This window comes from Macrobrachium nipponense, chromosome 14 (assembly GCF_015104395.2).
Source record: "Macrobrachium nipponense isolate FS-2020 chromosome 14, ASM1510439v2, whole genome shotgun sequence".
Classification (NCBI taxonomy): Eukaryota; Metazoa; Arthropoda; class Malacostraca; order Decapoda; family Palaemonidae; genus Macrobrachium; species Macrobrachium nipponense.
In genome coordinates, this window is record NC_087207.1 from 36,743,629 (window position 1) to 36,757,148 (window position 13,520).

Consider the following 13,520-nt stretch of genomic DNA (forward strand, 5'->3'; position numbering starts at 1 on the left):
TAGGCTACAGGAGATCACTTCAGTAAGTTTCTTTCCTAGATTGAGGGTAAGATTGGGTTAGCTAATCCACGGAGGACATTCGTTCACTTTGGTAAACAAATGCACCTACCTACTAGCTAAAATCAAAACATTGGAGATTAATTCTACAGATGATGACAGTGGTCTCTTACCTTCACTCTGCAACCTAGGTCTCATGCAAATAAGGAAATTGCGCCCTTAGCCATATAATCTATACCTAGAACTTGGAAATACTACTACATATCGTGACTTAAGTGACGTCTGCAGACGTCAAGACTCGAGTCAGTCGACACAGTTTACGGGAGGGAATTGTTCAGTGCAGCAATGAAACTTTATTTTGGTACTAATAGAATATAATATGTCACGTTTTTATCATAATATGACAGAACATAGCGTTTAAAAACTATATTAACAAAAATAATATTCAATTATTTCAGATATATTTGTTCTTTAACTTATAAAATATAAATACAACGAATTGTTTGTTAGAAAACTGAACCTTGTTACGTCAACATTCTGCGAACTAAAATAAAAGAAAAAAGGGGAAAACTCGAAAAACCAGCAAGGCCACTTTAAACAAGTTTACTTTCTTTTTCACCATATACAGTAATTGTGGCGAAAAGGATGGACTTATAGTGGACTGTATATGCTTAACGTTGTTACTTGGTCAAAAACCGCTAAAAGCCTCACGTAACAACTCCACAAAACTCCCTTTGCGGTTTCTAAATTACGGGGAGATATCTCTCAACCCAATTTATTATTAACGAGGATAGCACACCAATATCATTAATGAATAGTACCGCAATTAAGTACTTTCACTTACTGAGCACTCCTTGTAGACATGAACTCAGGATCTGCGGTTGATTTTTCAGACCTTGGAGGACCGCTGTGTTATCCCGTTTCTAAAGTTATTTTTGCATAACCTTAAAGTATGAACACAATAAAGGTTTATCAGATCAATTTATATTCACCATCCACAAAATTGAAACATAGGGAAAATGAAATAAAATCGAGGGATATTGAAACACATTTGATAAATGTAAAGTTAAAATTAATTTAATAACTAAAAGTTAAACATATCAAAGAGTAATAACATATAAGTGACAAATGAAATTAATCACTCTATGGGAATTGTAAATGAATGGCACTCAAATAAGCAAATTACGATAAAATTCAAAGAATCAGGGCAATCGCCCTTTCTAAATGCACAGTTCCACACACACATCACTACACAACACTAGATGACAGCTGACAGGTCAACTCAAAAGTTGAGCCAAGAAGCTGTTCGTTCCGTGAACTTCCGTCCTGCATTCTGGTTTTGTTGGGGGAAAAGAGACAAGTTATACAATTACCACGTATGCAGAACTGACTTACAAGGTTTACATGAACATAATAAAAAAAACTTTACAATAATTATCAAGTTCGTTGTCAAAAATAAATTCCAAATATAATAGTGTGCAACTTCAACATATTTATTAAATGTAGTGAATTAATTGGTGGTGTGTGTCAATACAATTTTGGGCGATATCACGCCCATACAGTGTACTATGCACATACGTATACACACTCCTAGAGGGGCACGCAAAGGAGCGATCAGAGGGGCGAACTATTACCCTTCCCTTCCCCTCCCGTCTCCCGATCTCTTGACCTCTCCTAATGGCTTCTCTGGCGAGAGGCACAAACAAGACCCAATAACACCTTCAAACTCTTACCATACTTGATATGCCAATACACTCACCAAGAGCAATTTCATATATACATAAGGACAAATGAAATATCATAACTAAAACAGTAATTACACTTCGTTACTAAAACGTCTACTGACGTTTATGTCAAAAGACTTCGTCTTTGTGCTAACCGCACCACAGATACTACGTACTAGAACATAGCAAAATCAGAAACAAAAATAATGTTGAGAGTGTCATTCTCGAATAGATGTGGTTCTTTCACCCTTATTATATCATGCAATATAGATGTACACATCTTTACAAAATATATGGGCATGTGAATATAATTTTGGTTTTCACATGAATACAAATACAGTATCATAGTTCCTGTCTGTCGATTATCTGACAGACGGCAATATGCAGTGAAAATCATTCAATAATTTCTTATGAGACAGACACTAATAACTATAGTAAAAGACAAATAGCACGGAATCAAGTGAATACACAAAAACATTAGAATATAAAATCGTTGTGAGAGGAATTTCTCACAGTGATGGCGATGTTTGTTTTATGATACAAACTATTTCCTAATAAACGAATACGCACACACATCACCCACAATTCGATTTTATGGGAAAACGTCTTAGGATCCTTTTCCCAATGCTCCATTATGGCATAGTTGAACTACTAAATTTCACATTTGGTGGCTGGTAAACTGTCGGGGATCGTTGAGTGGTAGAATACCATGGCGTTATGAACCTCATCCAATTTTTGTCTAATATTTAAACATGCTCTTATTCATATATCTTTTCTTTGAGCATTTCCTTCAGTGTTTGGCACCCAAGCTTTTATTTTTGTAGACAGGAAGAAAATCCTTGTGTCTCAAAACAATTTTTTGTTACTTTTAGTGCATTTTATTAAAAGCGTGCTTAGAATATTGATTATATTTTATTATTTTATACTTTTCCGTTTTGACAGAAATTGTAACCGATTTATGATTGTAGCTAGCAGATATAATAGTTATATCCTGTCGACCCAAAGAGGTTTGAAAAATCCTTAGAGTTATTAAATTATTTTACCGATTCAAAGAAGCTGTGAAAAATCCGAAGAGTTTCATACAAATCCTGAGATAAGGGAGGAGGTCACTGTAGGGTCACTAGAGGTCACTGCTGACCTACTGATCGTGTAAGTTTGTGAGGAATTCCTCTCACAACGATTATATTTTCTAATGTTTTTGTGTATTCACTTGGTTCCGTGTTATTTGTCTTTTATTATAGTTATTAGTTCTGTCTCATAAGAAATTATTGATTGTTTTTCACTGCGTATTGCCGTTTGTCAGGTAATCGACAGACAGGAACTGTATTTGTATTCATGTGAAAACCAAAATTATATTCACATGCCCATATATTTTGTAAAGATGTGTACATCTATATTGCATGACATAATAAGGGTGAAAGAACCTCATCTACTCGAGAATGACACTCTTAACATTATTTTTTTTCCGATTTTGCTATGTTCTAGTACGTAGTATCTGCGGCGCGGTTAGCACCGAAAAGATGGTTTTTAACACAAGACGAAGTCTTTTGACATAAACGTTAGTAGACGTTTTAGTAACGAAGTATAATTACTGTTTTAGTTATGATGATTCATTTGTCCTTATATATATGAAATTGCTCTTGGTGAGTGTATTGGCATATCAAGTATGGTAAGAGATGAAGGTGTTATTGGGTCTTGTTTGTGCCTCTCGCCAGTGAAGCCATTAGGAGAGGTCAAGAGATCGGCAGGGTAGTAGTTCGCCCCTCTGATCGCTCTTCTGCGTGCTCCCCTAGGGGTGTCTATCAACGCCATCTTGAATTGAATTCAAGATGGCGTTGTGTCTATGCGTATGTGCGTAGTACACTGTATGGCCGTGACATCGCCCAAAATTGTATTGACACACCACCAATTAATTCACTACATTTAATAAATATGTTGAAGTTGAATTTATTTTTGACAACGAACTTGATAATTATTGTAAAGTTTTTGTTCATGAAAACCTTGTAATCAGTTTCTGCATTCGTGGTAATTGTATAACTGTTTCTTTTCCCCACAAAGCCCGAATGCAGGACGGAACGAAAAGCTTCTTTAATCTTGGCTCAACTTTTGAGGTGACCTGTCATCTAGTGCTGTGTAGTGATGTGTGTGTGGATTTAGAAAGGACGATTGCCCTGATTCTTTTAATTTTGTCGTAATTTGTTTCATTTGAGTGCCATTGATTTACAATTCCCCTTGAGTGATTAATTTAATTTGTTACTTATATGTTATTACTCGATGATGGGTTTAACCTTTAGTTATTGAATTAATTTTAACTTTACATTTATCAAGTGTGTTTCAATATCCCTCGATTTTATTTCATTTTTCCAATGTTTCAGTTTTGTGGATGGTGAATATAAATTGATCTGATAAACCTTTGTTGTGTCCATACTTTAAGGTTATGCAAATAACTTTTAGAAACGAGATAACACAGCGGCCCTCTAAGAGAGAGAGAGAGAGAGAGAGAGAGAGAGAGAGAGAGAGAGAGAGAGACGTACCTCTCGTCGTAAGTGAAAGTACTTAATTGTGGTACTATTCATTAATGATATTGGTGTATTATCCTCGTTAATAATAAATTGGGTTGAGAGATATCTCCCCCGTAATTTAGAAACTGCAAAGGGAGTTTTGTGGAGTTGTTACGTAAGGCTTTTAGCGGTTTTTGACCAAGTAACAACGTTAAGCATATATAGTCCACCTTTTTCGCCACAAAGGTTAATTGTCACCGGGATTAAACAACCATGCAAAATTGCAAGTCCATCAAACGAAGGGAACAGGTCGAAAATTTGGTTATAAGATTTGACCAAGACTGTCGCTAAAACAGATAAAAAGCTAAATAAAAGCTTTGGATCCTGGTTCTTAACGCCCACATTTGTTGCCCACTATACTGTTCTTGTAAGGTGCAAGGCTATTTAACTTTAAAGAGTTTAATTTATAGCTATTATCTTTCGTATTGTTAATCCATTACTTCAACTGACACTGAATTCCGTTTTTACCATTATAAAGCGTCTTTAGTTCCAATTTCTTGATTCCTGGTTCCTATAGCTGTTACTCGACAAACACAGTTGCGGGCACACTACACTATTCTGATGAGGCGTAAAGCTTTATTCCCTCGTTGTTTACAACTTTACTCGTATTTGGTTTTACTTTATTTTATAGCACTTCGAAATGTTTATTTTACGTCTTCTGATTTTTAAGTGTTCACTCAACAAACACAGTTGCGGGCACACATCACTTGTGGCGAAAAAGATGGACTTATAGTGGACTGTATTACATGCTTAACGCTGTTACTTGGTCAAAAACCGCTAAAAGCCTTATGTAACAACTCCACAAAACTCCCTTTGCGGTTTCTAAATTACGGGGAGATATCTCTCAACCCAATTCATTATTAACGAGGATAACACACCAATATCATTAATGAATAGTACCACAATTAAGTACTTTCACTTACTGAGCAGTCCCTGTAGACATGAACTCAGATCATAAATCGCTACACGAGATACGAGGGAGGTCGCGCCTCTCTCTCTCTCGTCTCTGATCGTCTCTCTCTCATCTCTCTTCTCTCTCTCTCTCTCATCTCTCTTCTCTCTCTCTCTCGTCTCTCTCTCTATAAATGTTTTCGAGTACTCACGGGTTGATTTTCAGACCTTAGAGGACCGCTGTACGTGTTATCTCGTTTCTAAAAGTTATTTGCATAACCTTAAAGTATGAACACAATAAAGGTTTATCAGATCAATTTATATTCACCATCCACAAAACTGAAACATAGGGAAAATGAAATAAAATCGAAGGATATTGAAACGCATTTGATAAATGTAAAGTTAAAATTAATTTGATAACTAAAAATTAAACATATCAAAGAGTAATAACATATAAGTGACAATGAAATTAATCACTCAAGGGGAATTGTAAATCAATGGCACTCAAATGAAACATATTACGACAAAATTCAAAGAATCAGGGCAATCGCCCTTTCTAAATCCACACACACGTCACTACGCAACACTAGATAACAGTAGGCTACACCTCAAAAGTTGAGCCAAGACAAGAAGCTCTTGATGTTGTTGTTCGTTCCGTGACTTCCGTCCTGCATTCGGGTTTTGTTGGGGAAAAGAGACAAGTTATACAATTACCACGAATGTAGAACTGACCTACAAGGTTTTCATGAACATAAAAAACTCTACAATAATTATCAACTTCGTTGTCAAAAATAAATTCCAAATATTATAGTGCGCAACTTCAACATATTTATTAAATGTAGTGAATTAATTGGTGGTGCGTGTCAATACAATTTTGGGCGATATCATTCCCATACAGTGTACTACACACATACGCATACACACTCCTAGAGGGGCACGCAAAGGAGCGTTCAGAGGGGCGAACTGCTACCCTTCCTTTCCCCTCCCGATCTTTTGACCTCTCCTAATGGCTTCTCTGGCGAGAGGCACAAACAAGACCCAATAACACATTCAAACTCTTACCATACTTGATATGCCAATACACTCACCAAAGCATTTCATATATATATATATATATATATATATATATATATATATATATATATATATATACATATATATAAGGACAAATGAATTATCATAACTAAAACAGTAATTATACTTCGTTACTAAAACGTCTACTGACGTTTATGTCAAAAGACTTCGTCTTTGTGTAAAACCATCCTTTCGGTGCAAAGCGCACCACAGATACTACGTACTAGAACATAGCAAAATCAGATAAAATAATGTTAAGAGTGTCATTCTCGAATAGATGTGGTTCTTTCACCCTTATTATGTCATGCAATGTAGACGTACATATCTTTACAAAATATATGGGCATGCGAATATATTTGGTTTTCACATGAATACAAATACAGTAACATAGTTCTTGTCTATCGATTACTAGACAGACGGCAATACGCAGTGAAAATCAATCAATAATTTCTTATGAGACAGACACTAATAACTACAATAAAAGAAAAATGGCACGGAAACAAGTAAATACACAAAAATATTAGAAAATAAAATCGTTGTGAGAGGAATTCCTCACAACACTGTTTATGAAGTGCAAAGCTTTATTCCCTTGGTTACTTTACTCATTATTTAGTTTAACTTTACTTTATGTTACTTCAAAATGTACATTTCAATTCATGTCTATTATCCCTTACCTTTTCTGCAACCAGAGTAACCTTCTTGGTTGCTGGTTCCTAAGCGCTCACTCAACAAACACAGTTGCGGGCACACTACACTTATGAGGTGCAAAGCTTTATTCTCTTGTTTGCTTTACTCATTATTTAGTTTGACTTTACTTTATGTTACTTTGAAAGATTTATTTAAATTAATCTCTATTATCCCTTTTTTGCAACAAAATTAACCCCGAAGAATTACAGATATTTCTAAATTAGATTCTGGTTCCTGATTCCTGGTTCCTAGGCGCTCACTCCACAAACACAGTTGCGGGAACACTACACTATGAGGTGCAAAACTTTATTTACTTTTACCCAAACTCCCTTTCATTTCTTCTTCTTTATAAGTGAGGCAGAGCCGTGTTACTTAGCTTTGACATCCATCGCTTTTCAGGTTAAGAAAATTCTTAATTTTAAGGGCTATCCTTATATATTCTCCCAGTTTTCTGTTAGATGATAACAGTGTCCCTAAATTTATATCCTTATCTGCTTTTTTGTAATAATTTACACGTGAATAAATGTTAAGTAGTGTCCTCCTCCACTCTACATATTTCACAGACCTCGTCATTAAATTTGTTTGCCCCGGAAGTTAGCCTTCAAGTTCAACATATTCAGTCTGGCTTTCATAATGACACACGCATCCTTTGTTTCCAGTTGCCTTATGTACTTGTTTTCCTCGAAGGTTCGTCTATGAATCTCAGCTTCTTCGTTTCTTTTCTCTTTTTTCTCAAAGTCTCTTGGATATCTTGATTATTTTTTTTTTCTTTATTTCCTTTTTCAGTGCTGCTTTGGGATATTCTCTTAGTCCATTTAATTTCTATATCATATTTGGTGCATATGTTCACCACACTTTTTGTCCAACATTACCCATATGGGGCTCTTCTTAACTGATCTTCAACTATTTCTTTTACTAATCTTTTTTCCTAGGTTTTCTTTAAAGGTTCCTTCTTCTTGTACAAAACTGGCGAACGTTCAGGACTGTAAACAATTCTCACAAGAGCAAGACCGACCCGTGTTCGACCATTAGCATTACTTCAGTGTTATATTCTGTATTTACCACACAAGAGACCCGGCGTTAATGTGAATTAGGTGAGAGAGTCGTTTCGAATTACCCATGGCTATTTTCACATTCGATTATCCCTAATATACCTAGGTACTACTAGCATAGGACCTAGGTAGTCACAGCACCTACCTAAGTAGGTTTGCTAGGTAGGTAGGTAGGTAACCAGCATTGCCGACTAGGTACCTACAGCTGAACTTGTCTTATTAGGCCAGTAAATTATTCGGTAGTTATTCTTACATTGGCCTAAGTTAACATGAAAAGAAAACAACGTAGACGGATAGAATGACGTCAACTGTTGACGCCAGGTCAAACCAATGGGTTAAACTAAATTTGTAAGAATGGACGGGAACCTTTTGTCCTAGAGTAGGAATAGTGAACCTAACTGGCAGATCTAAGTAGCTAATTGCTTTGTGTCGGGTATTTCCTTGGAAATGGACTTTATGGTAGGTAGGATTCTTCTCCGCTATTTTGGTTGCTTAGCCTTAGCATTAAGAATTTACTGTTAATTTTTGTCGGTCTACTGTAATTAACCCGCCAGGGGCTGGTACTAGTAGTAAAACATGGCGAAATGCATTTGGGTACTAGAAGAACTCCACATTAGGTATTACTAATTTTGAAATTACAGTTTCGTATAGTATTTGGGTTGCTTATTAAGACTTTACCGTTATTTTTAGGCGGTCGAACTGTAATTACTAACCCCCATGCCCCATGCCATTACTCAACATGGCGATTACATTTGACACCCCCAATCCTCAGTGGCTTTCGCATTCACAGGACTGTTCCTTGCAGTCCGTGCGGAGTTTTTTATTTTGTAATACTGTTTTACTTTCAAACTAGCATCAGTCCCATAAGTGCCTTGTTAATATCAGCCTCATTTGAAAAATTAGTAAAGCATAAAAAAAAATGGGGTTGGTTTGCAGAACAACAGTATAGGCTATCGGCCTATAGATACTAGTTCCCCGAAAGGGTAGCGCTAAATGAAAAATTGTGTTGTATAAAGGATGTTTAGAATGAAGAATAAGTTATCTTCTATGGTGTTCTGCAGGTTACGCACTAGTTACCGAGATATAAAGCCGCGAAAGCTTTTTCAAGTATTACCCTCAGATTAATCACTTTTTGCAAGTACACACCGAGCTGGTGTGGAAGGTGTCACATATTACCCTATAACAAAAGTTCCTAGAGGACTATGTTGTGTTGCCCTCACCGCCCTGAATCGAGATCGCAGGTAATTAAAACCTGGTCAATCATGGGCCCAGTTTGCCCTGCACTCCACACCCATAGGCAGTCTCAATCTGTGTATGTTACCCCTAGGCTTCTTGTAGGTGCTTAAGACTAATATTTAGTTGTGATATTAAAATAATAAAATGATACTGAGAAGAATTAGTGCCAATTGTATTACATATTTGCAATGAACTTATTCATTGTGAAACTGGTGATATAGCTATGGTATTTCTGATAGTTTTTGACATTATTTTGCTAATCTGATATTTATTTTCATCATACTTGTTTTGTTGACCCAAGAGTTATGATGCTACCACCTCACTTAGGAACTAGAAACAAACAGAGAATAAAAAATTGTCCTTGAACAACCTATGCAATATTGTATAAGTGGGACTGCTCAAGATTAATTCAAGATGCACCAAATGGTACAGACAGGAAGAGCAATTGGTACCTGCAGACGTAAAGAAGAGCGGGTTAATGAGTGCTGAGTTACCACATGATACTACTGTACACAGTGCCCTAGTTTAGGTTTGGTTAAGGAAGTTAGATGAGGATGTATTCTTTGTGTTGCCAATTTAGCATTTTTTGTAAAGTTAATTGATATCCATGAATGATGTAGATACAGAGTTAATGTTGGTGTGGGTCTTGCCAAATTAACTTGCAGTAAATAGTGGGCTGCTACAAAGGATGATACTTCAACTGCTGCTGTTTGTTCCTCTTGTGGATTTCATAATAAAAAAAGTGCTCAAAAATAGAAGTTTAGATTGGAAAAAACAACTTTAAGTAGATAGAAAAAAAAGAGAAATACTACAGCTTGCTTAATGCAGTGCATCATATTTCTATTGAGATGGGACTCAAAATAAATGTAAGAAAACAGAAATTATATACACAAAGGGATGAACAACATTAGATGAAGAAAGGATTAATGAGGATGTATCTTTCAAATATTTGAGCAAGATATCCCATACAATTTCTCTTGACTTGTAATTCAGTGAAAGAATAGTAAAGGCCAATCAAAACAAATGGGAAGGTTGATAATATATGGAAATAAAATATTGTACACTGAAATTGCATAGGTATTATTATTATTATTATTATTTATTTATTTTTTTTTTTTTGCTCTATCACAGTCCTCCAATTCGACTGGGTGGTATTTATAGTGTGGGGTTCCGGGTTGCATCCTGCCTCCTTAGGAGTCCATCACTCTTCTTACTATGTGTGCCGTTTCTAGGATCACACTCTTCTGCATGAGGCCGCCCGGAGCTACTTCAGCCTCTAGTTTTTTCTAGATTCCTTTTCAGGGATCTTGGGATCGTGCCTAGTGCTCCTATGATTATGGTACGATTTCCACTGGCATATCCCATATCCTTCTTATTTCTTTTATTTTCAGATCTTGATACTTATCCAATTTTTCCCTCTCTTTCTCTTCAACTCTGGTGTCCCATGGTATTGCGACATCAATGAGTGATACTTTCTTCTTGACCTTGTCAATCAACGTCACGTCTGGTCTGTTTGCACGTATCACCCTATCCGTTCTGATACCATAGTCCCAGAGGATCTTTGCCTGATCGTTTTCTATCACTCCTTCAGGTTGGTGCTCGTACCACTTATTACGCAACGTAGCTGATGTTTCTTGCACAGGCTCCAGTGGAGGGCTTTTGCTACTGAATCATGCCTCTTTTTGTACTGGTTCTGTGCAAGTGCCGGGCATTCACTTGCTATGTGGTTTAATGTTTCACTTTTCGTATTGCACTTCCTACATATGGGAGAGATGTTATTTCCGTCTATCGTACTTTGAACATATCTGGTTCTTAGGGCCTGATCTTGTGCCGCTGTTATCATTCCTTCAGTTTCCTTCTTTAGCTCTCCCCTCTGTAGCCATTGCCAATTGTCATCGCTGGCTAGTTCTTTAGTCTGTCTCATGTATTGTCCATGCATTGGTTTGTTGTGCCAGTCCTCTGTTCTTTCTGTCTTTCTCCTGTCTCTGTATATTTCTGGGTCTTCGTCTGCTTTTATTAGTCCTTCTTCCCATGCACTCTTTAGCCACTCGTCTTCACTGGTTTTCAGATATTGCCCCAGTGCTCTGTTTTCGATGTTGACGCAGTCCTCTATACTTAGTAGTCCTCTCCCTCCTTCCTTTCGTGTTATGTATAGTCTGTCTGTATTTGCTCTTGGGTGTAGTGCTTTGTGTATTGTCATATGTTTCCTGGTTTTCTGATCTATGCTGCGGAGTTCTGCCTTCGTCCATTCCACTATTCCCTGCGCTGTATCTGATTACTGGCACTGCCCATGTGTTTATGGCTTTTATCATATTTCCGGCGTTGAGTTTTGACTTGAGTATCGCCTTGAGTCTCTGCATATATTCTTTTCTGATCGTGTCCTTCATCCCTTTGGTTGGTGTTATATCTCCTCCTTCCATTATTCCCAGGTATTTGTTTTATCCTGTCTCATCTATGTGTTTGATGTTGCTCCCATCTGGTAGCTTTCTCCCTTCAGTTCTCGTTACTTTGCCTTTTGTATGTTGACTAAGGCGCATTTTTCTATTCCAAACTCCATCCTGATGTCCCCAGATACAATCCTTACAGTCTGGATTAGGGTATCTATTTCCTTGATTGCTCTTACCATACAGCTTGATGTCGTCCATGAACATCAGATGGTTGATTTTGTTGCCTCTTTTCTTGAGTTGGTACCCGGCATCCATCTTCTGTAGTGACTTTTGTCATGGGAATCATGGCTACTACGAAGAGTAGTGGGGACAGTAAGTCGCCCTGGAAGATCCCTCTCCTGATATTAACCTCTGCTAGTCTTATTCCAGAGCTTGTAAGTATTGTATTCCAGTTGCGCATTGTATTTTTATGGTATTTTCCTCTGCCCCATATATTTTCAGGCATTCTATTAGCCATGTGTGTGGTATCATGTCGAAGGCTTTCTTATAGTCTATCCATGCCATGCTTAGGTTGGTTTTCCCTCTCCTACTGTTCTCATTACCATTTTGTCTATCAGGAGCTGGTCTTTTGTGCCCCTACACTTCCTTCTGGCAGCCTTTCTGTTGGTGGGGGATGGTGTTTGTTTCCTCTAGGTAGTTGTATAGCCTTTCACTGATGATACCTGTTAGTAACTTCCACATTATTGGTAGGCAGGTGATAGGCCTGTAGTTACTGGCTATATTTCCCTTACTCTTGTCTTTTTGTGTACTAACGATGTTCTTCCTGTGGTCATCCATTTGGGTGCTTGGTGATTTGAGATACAATGCTGGAGTTGTTCTGCTATTCGTTGGTGTAGGGCCTTGAAGTTTTTGAGCCAGTATCCATGGACTTCATCGGGGCCTGGGGCTTTCCAGTTTGGCATTTTCTTTAGTTGGTGTCTGACTGTGTCTGTCGTGATGTCTGTGAATCTTTTTTTATTCTCCCTGTTTCTTCTTCCTTGACTTCCTGGAGCCATGTTGCATGTTTGTTGTGTGATACCGGATTGCTCCATATGTTTTCCCAGAGTCTCTTACTTGGTTCGGCTTCAGGAATTTCTGGTGGTTGTCTTCCCCTCTTAGTTGGCTGTATAGTCTTTTCTGGTTGGTTCCGAATAGTTTTGTTCTGTTGGTATCCCTTATTCCTGTTCATGTATCGTTGGATCTTATGTGCTTTGGCCTTAAGCCTCTGTTTTACATCTTCTATTGTGTTGTTTAATCCCCTCTCTTGTACTTTGTATTTCTCGTTGAGTTCCTCCCTTGTTTTTCTTGCTTCTTAGCCTTTTTTCTGCCTATCTCTTTCAGTTTACTCAAGTCAGATCTCATCACCATGATTTGCTTTTCCAGTCGCCTTTTCCAAGGAGGTTGCTGTTTTGGTTTCTGTTGGGTTGGTTGTGCTGGTGGTGTTGGTGTTCGAATTCCCATCAGTTCTGCTACTAATCTTGCTCCTGCATATGTCAAGTTATTTGTTTCTGTGATACTGGTGGTCTGTATTATGCCCATTATTTCATTGACCTCACTTGTTTTCTCCCTTAATTTCTTGGTGTTGTAGGCTTTCATGGAGGGGATCTTTGTTCTCTCTGTATCTGGCTCCATCCATTGTCTAATCTTTTCTACCCATTCCGTCCTCTCTGTTACTTCGTCGGTGTTTCTTTGTGTGTCGTTGTTTGATACCTCATCCTCCCTGTCGTCTCTGTGGCATCGTCTCTCAGTTCGTCTCTCAGTTCGTCTTCGTGTAATTCGTTGTCGTGTGACATTTCCCTTTCCAGTTCTTCTATTATTATTATTATTTTATTATTATTATTATTATTATTATTATATGTATATACATAAATA

General features: G+C 37.4%; 2 protein-coding genes across 5 annotated transcripts in view; one reads left to right on the top strand and one right to left on the bottom strand.

Moving 5' to 3' along the window:
- Nucleotides 1-324, bottom strand: part of LOC135226465 (sodium/hydrogen exchanger 8-like) — an 84,084-nt gene extending 83,760 nt beyond the window's left edge. The window contains 1 exon segment of the mRNA XM_064266063.1: nucleotides 171-324. The gene's annotated coding sequence lies outside the window, so the exon portion shown is untranslated.
- A 6,986-nt stretch (nucleotides 325-7,310) lies between these two features.
- The window catches only part of LOC135226470 (large ribosomal subunit protein uL10m-like), a 97,289-nt gene continuing 91,079 nt past the window's right edge, over nucleotides 7,311-13,520 (top strand). Inside the window, exon 1 of one of the 4 annotated variants that reach the window (XM_064266076.1) lies at nucleotides 7,311-7,333. The gene's annotated coding sequence lies outside the window, so the exon portion shown is untranslated. Of the gene's footprint in view, nucleotides 7,334-7,875; nucleotides 8,029-8,354; nucleotides 8,446-13,520 lie in introns of those variants that run through there. The other 3 variants (XM_064266073.1, XM_064266074.1, XM_064266075.1) reach the window with 3 other exon arrangements.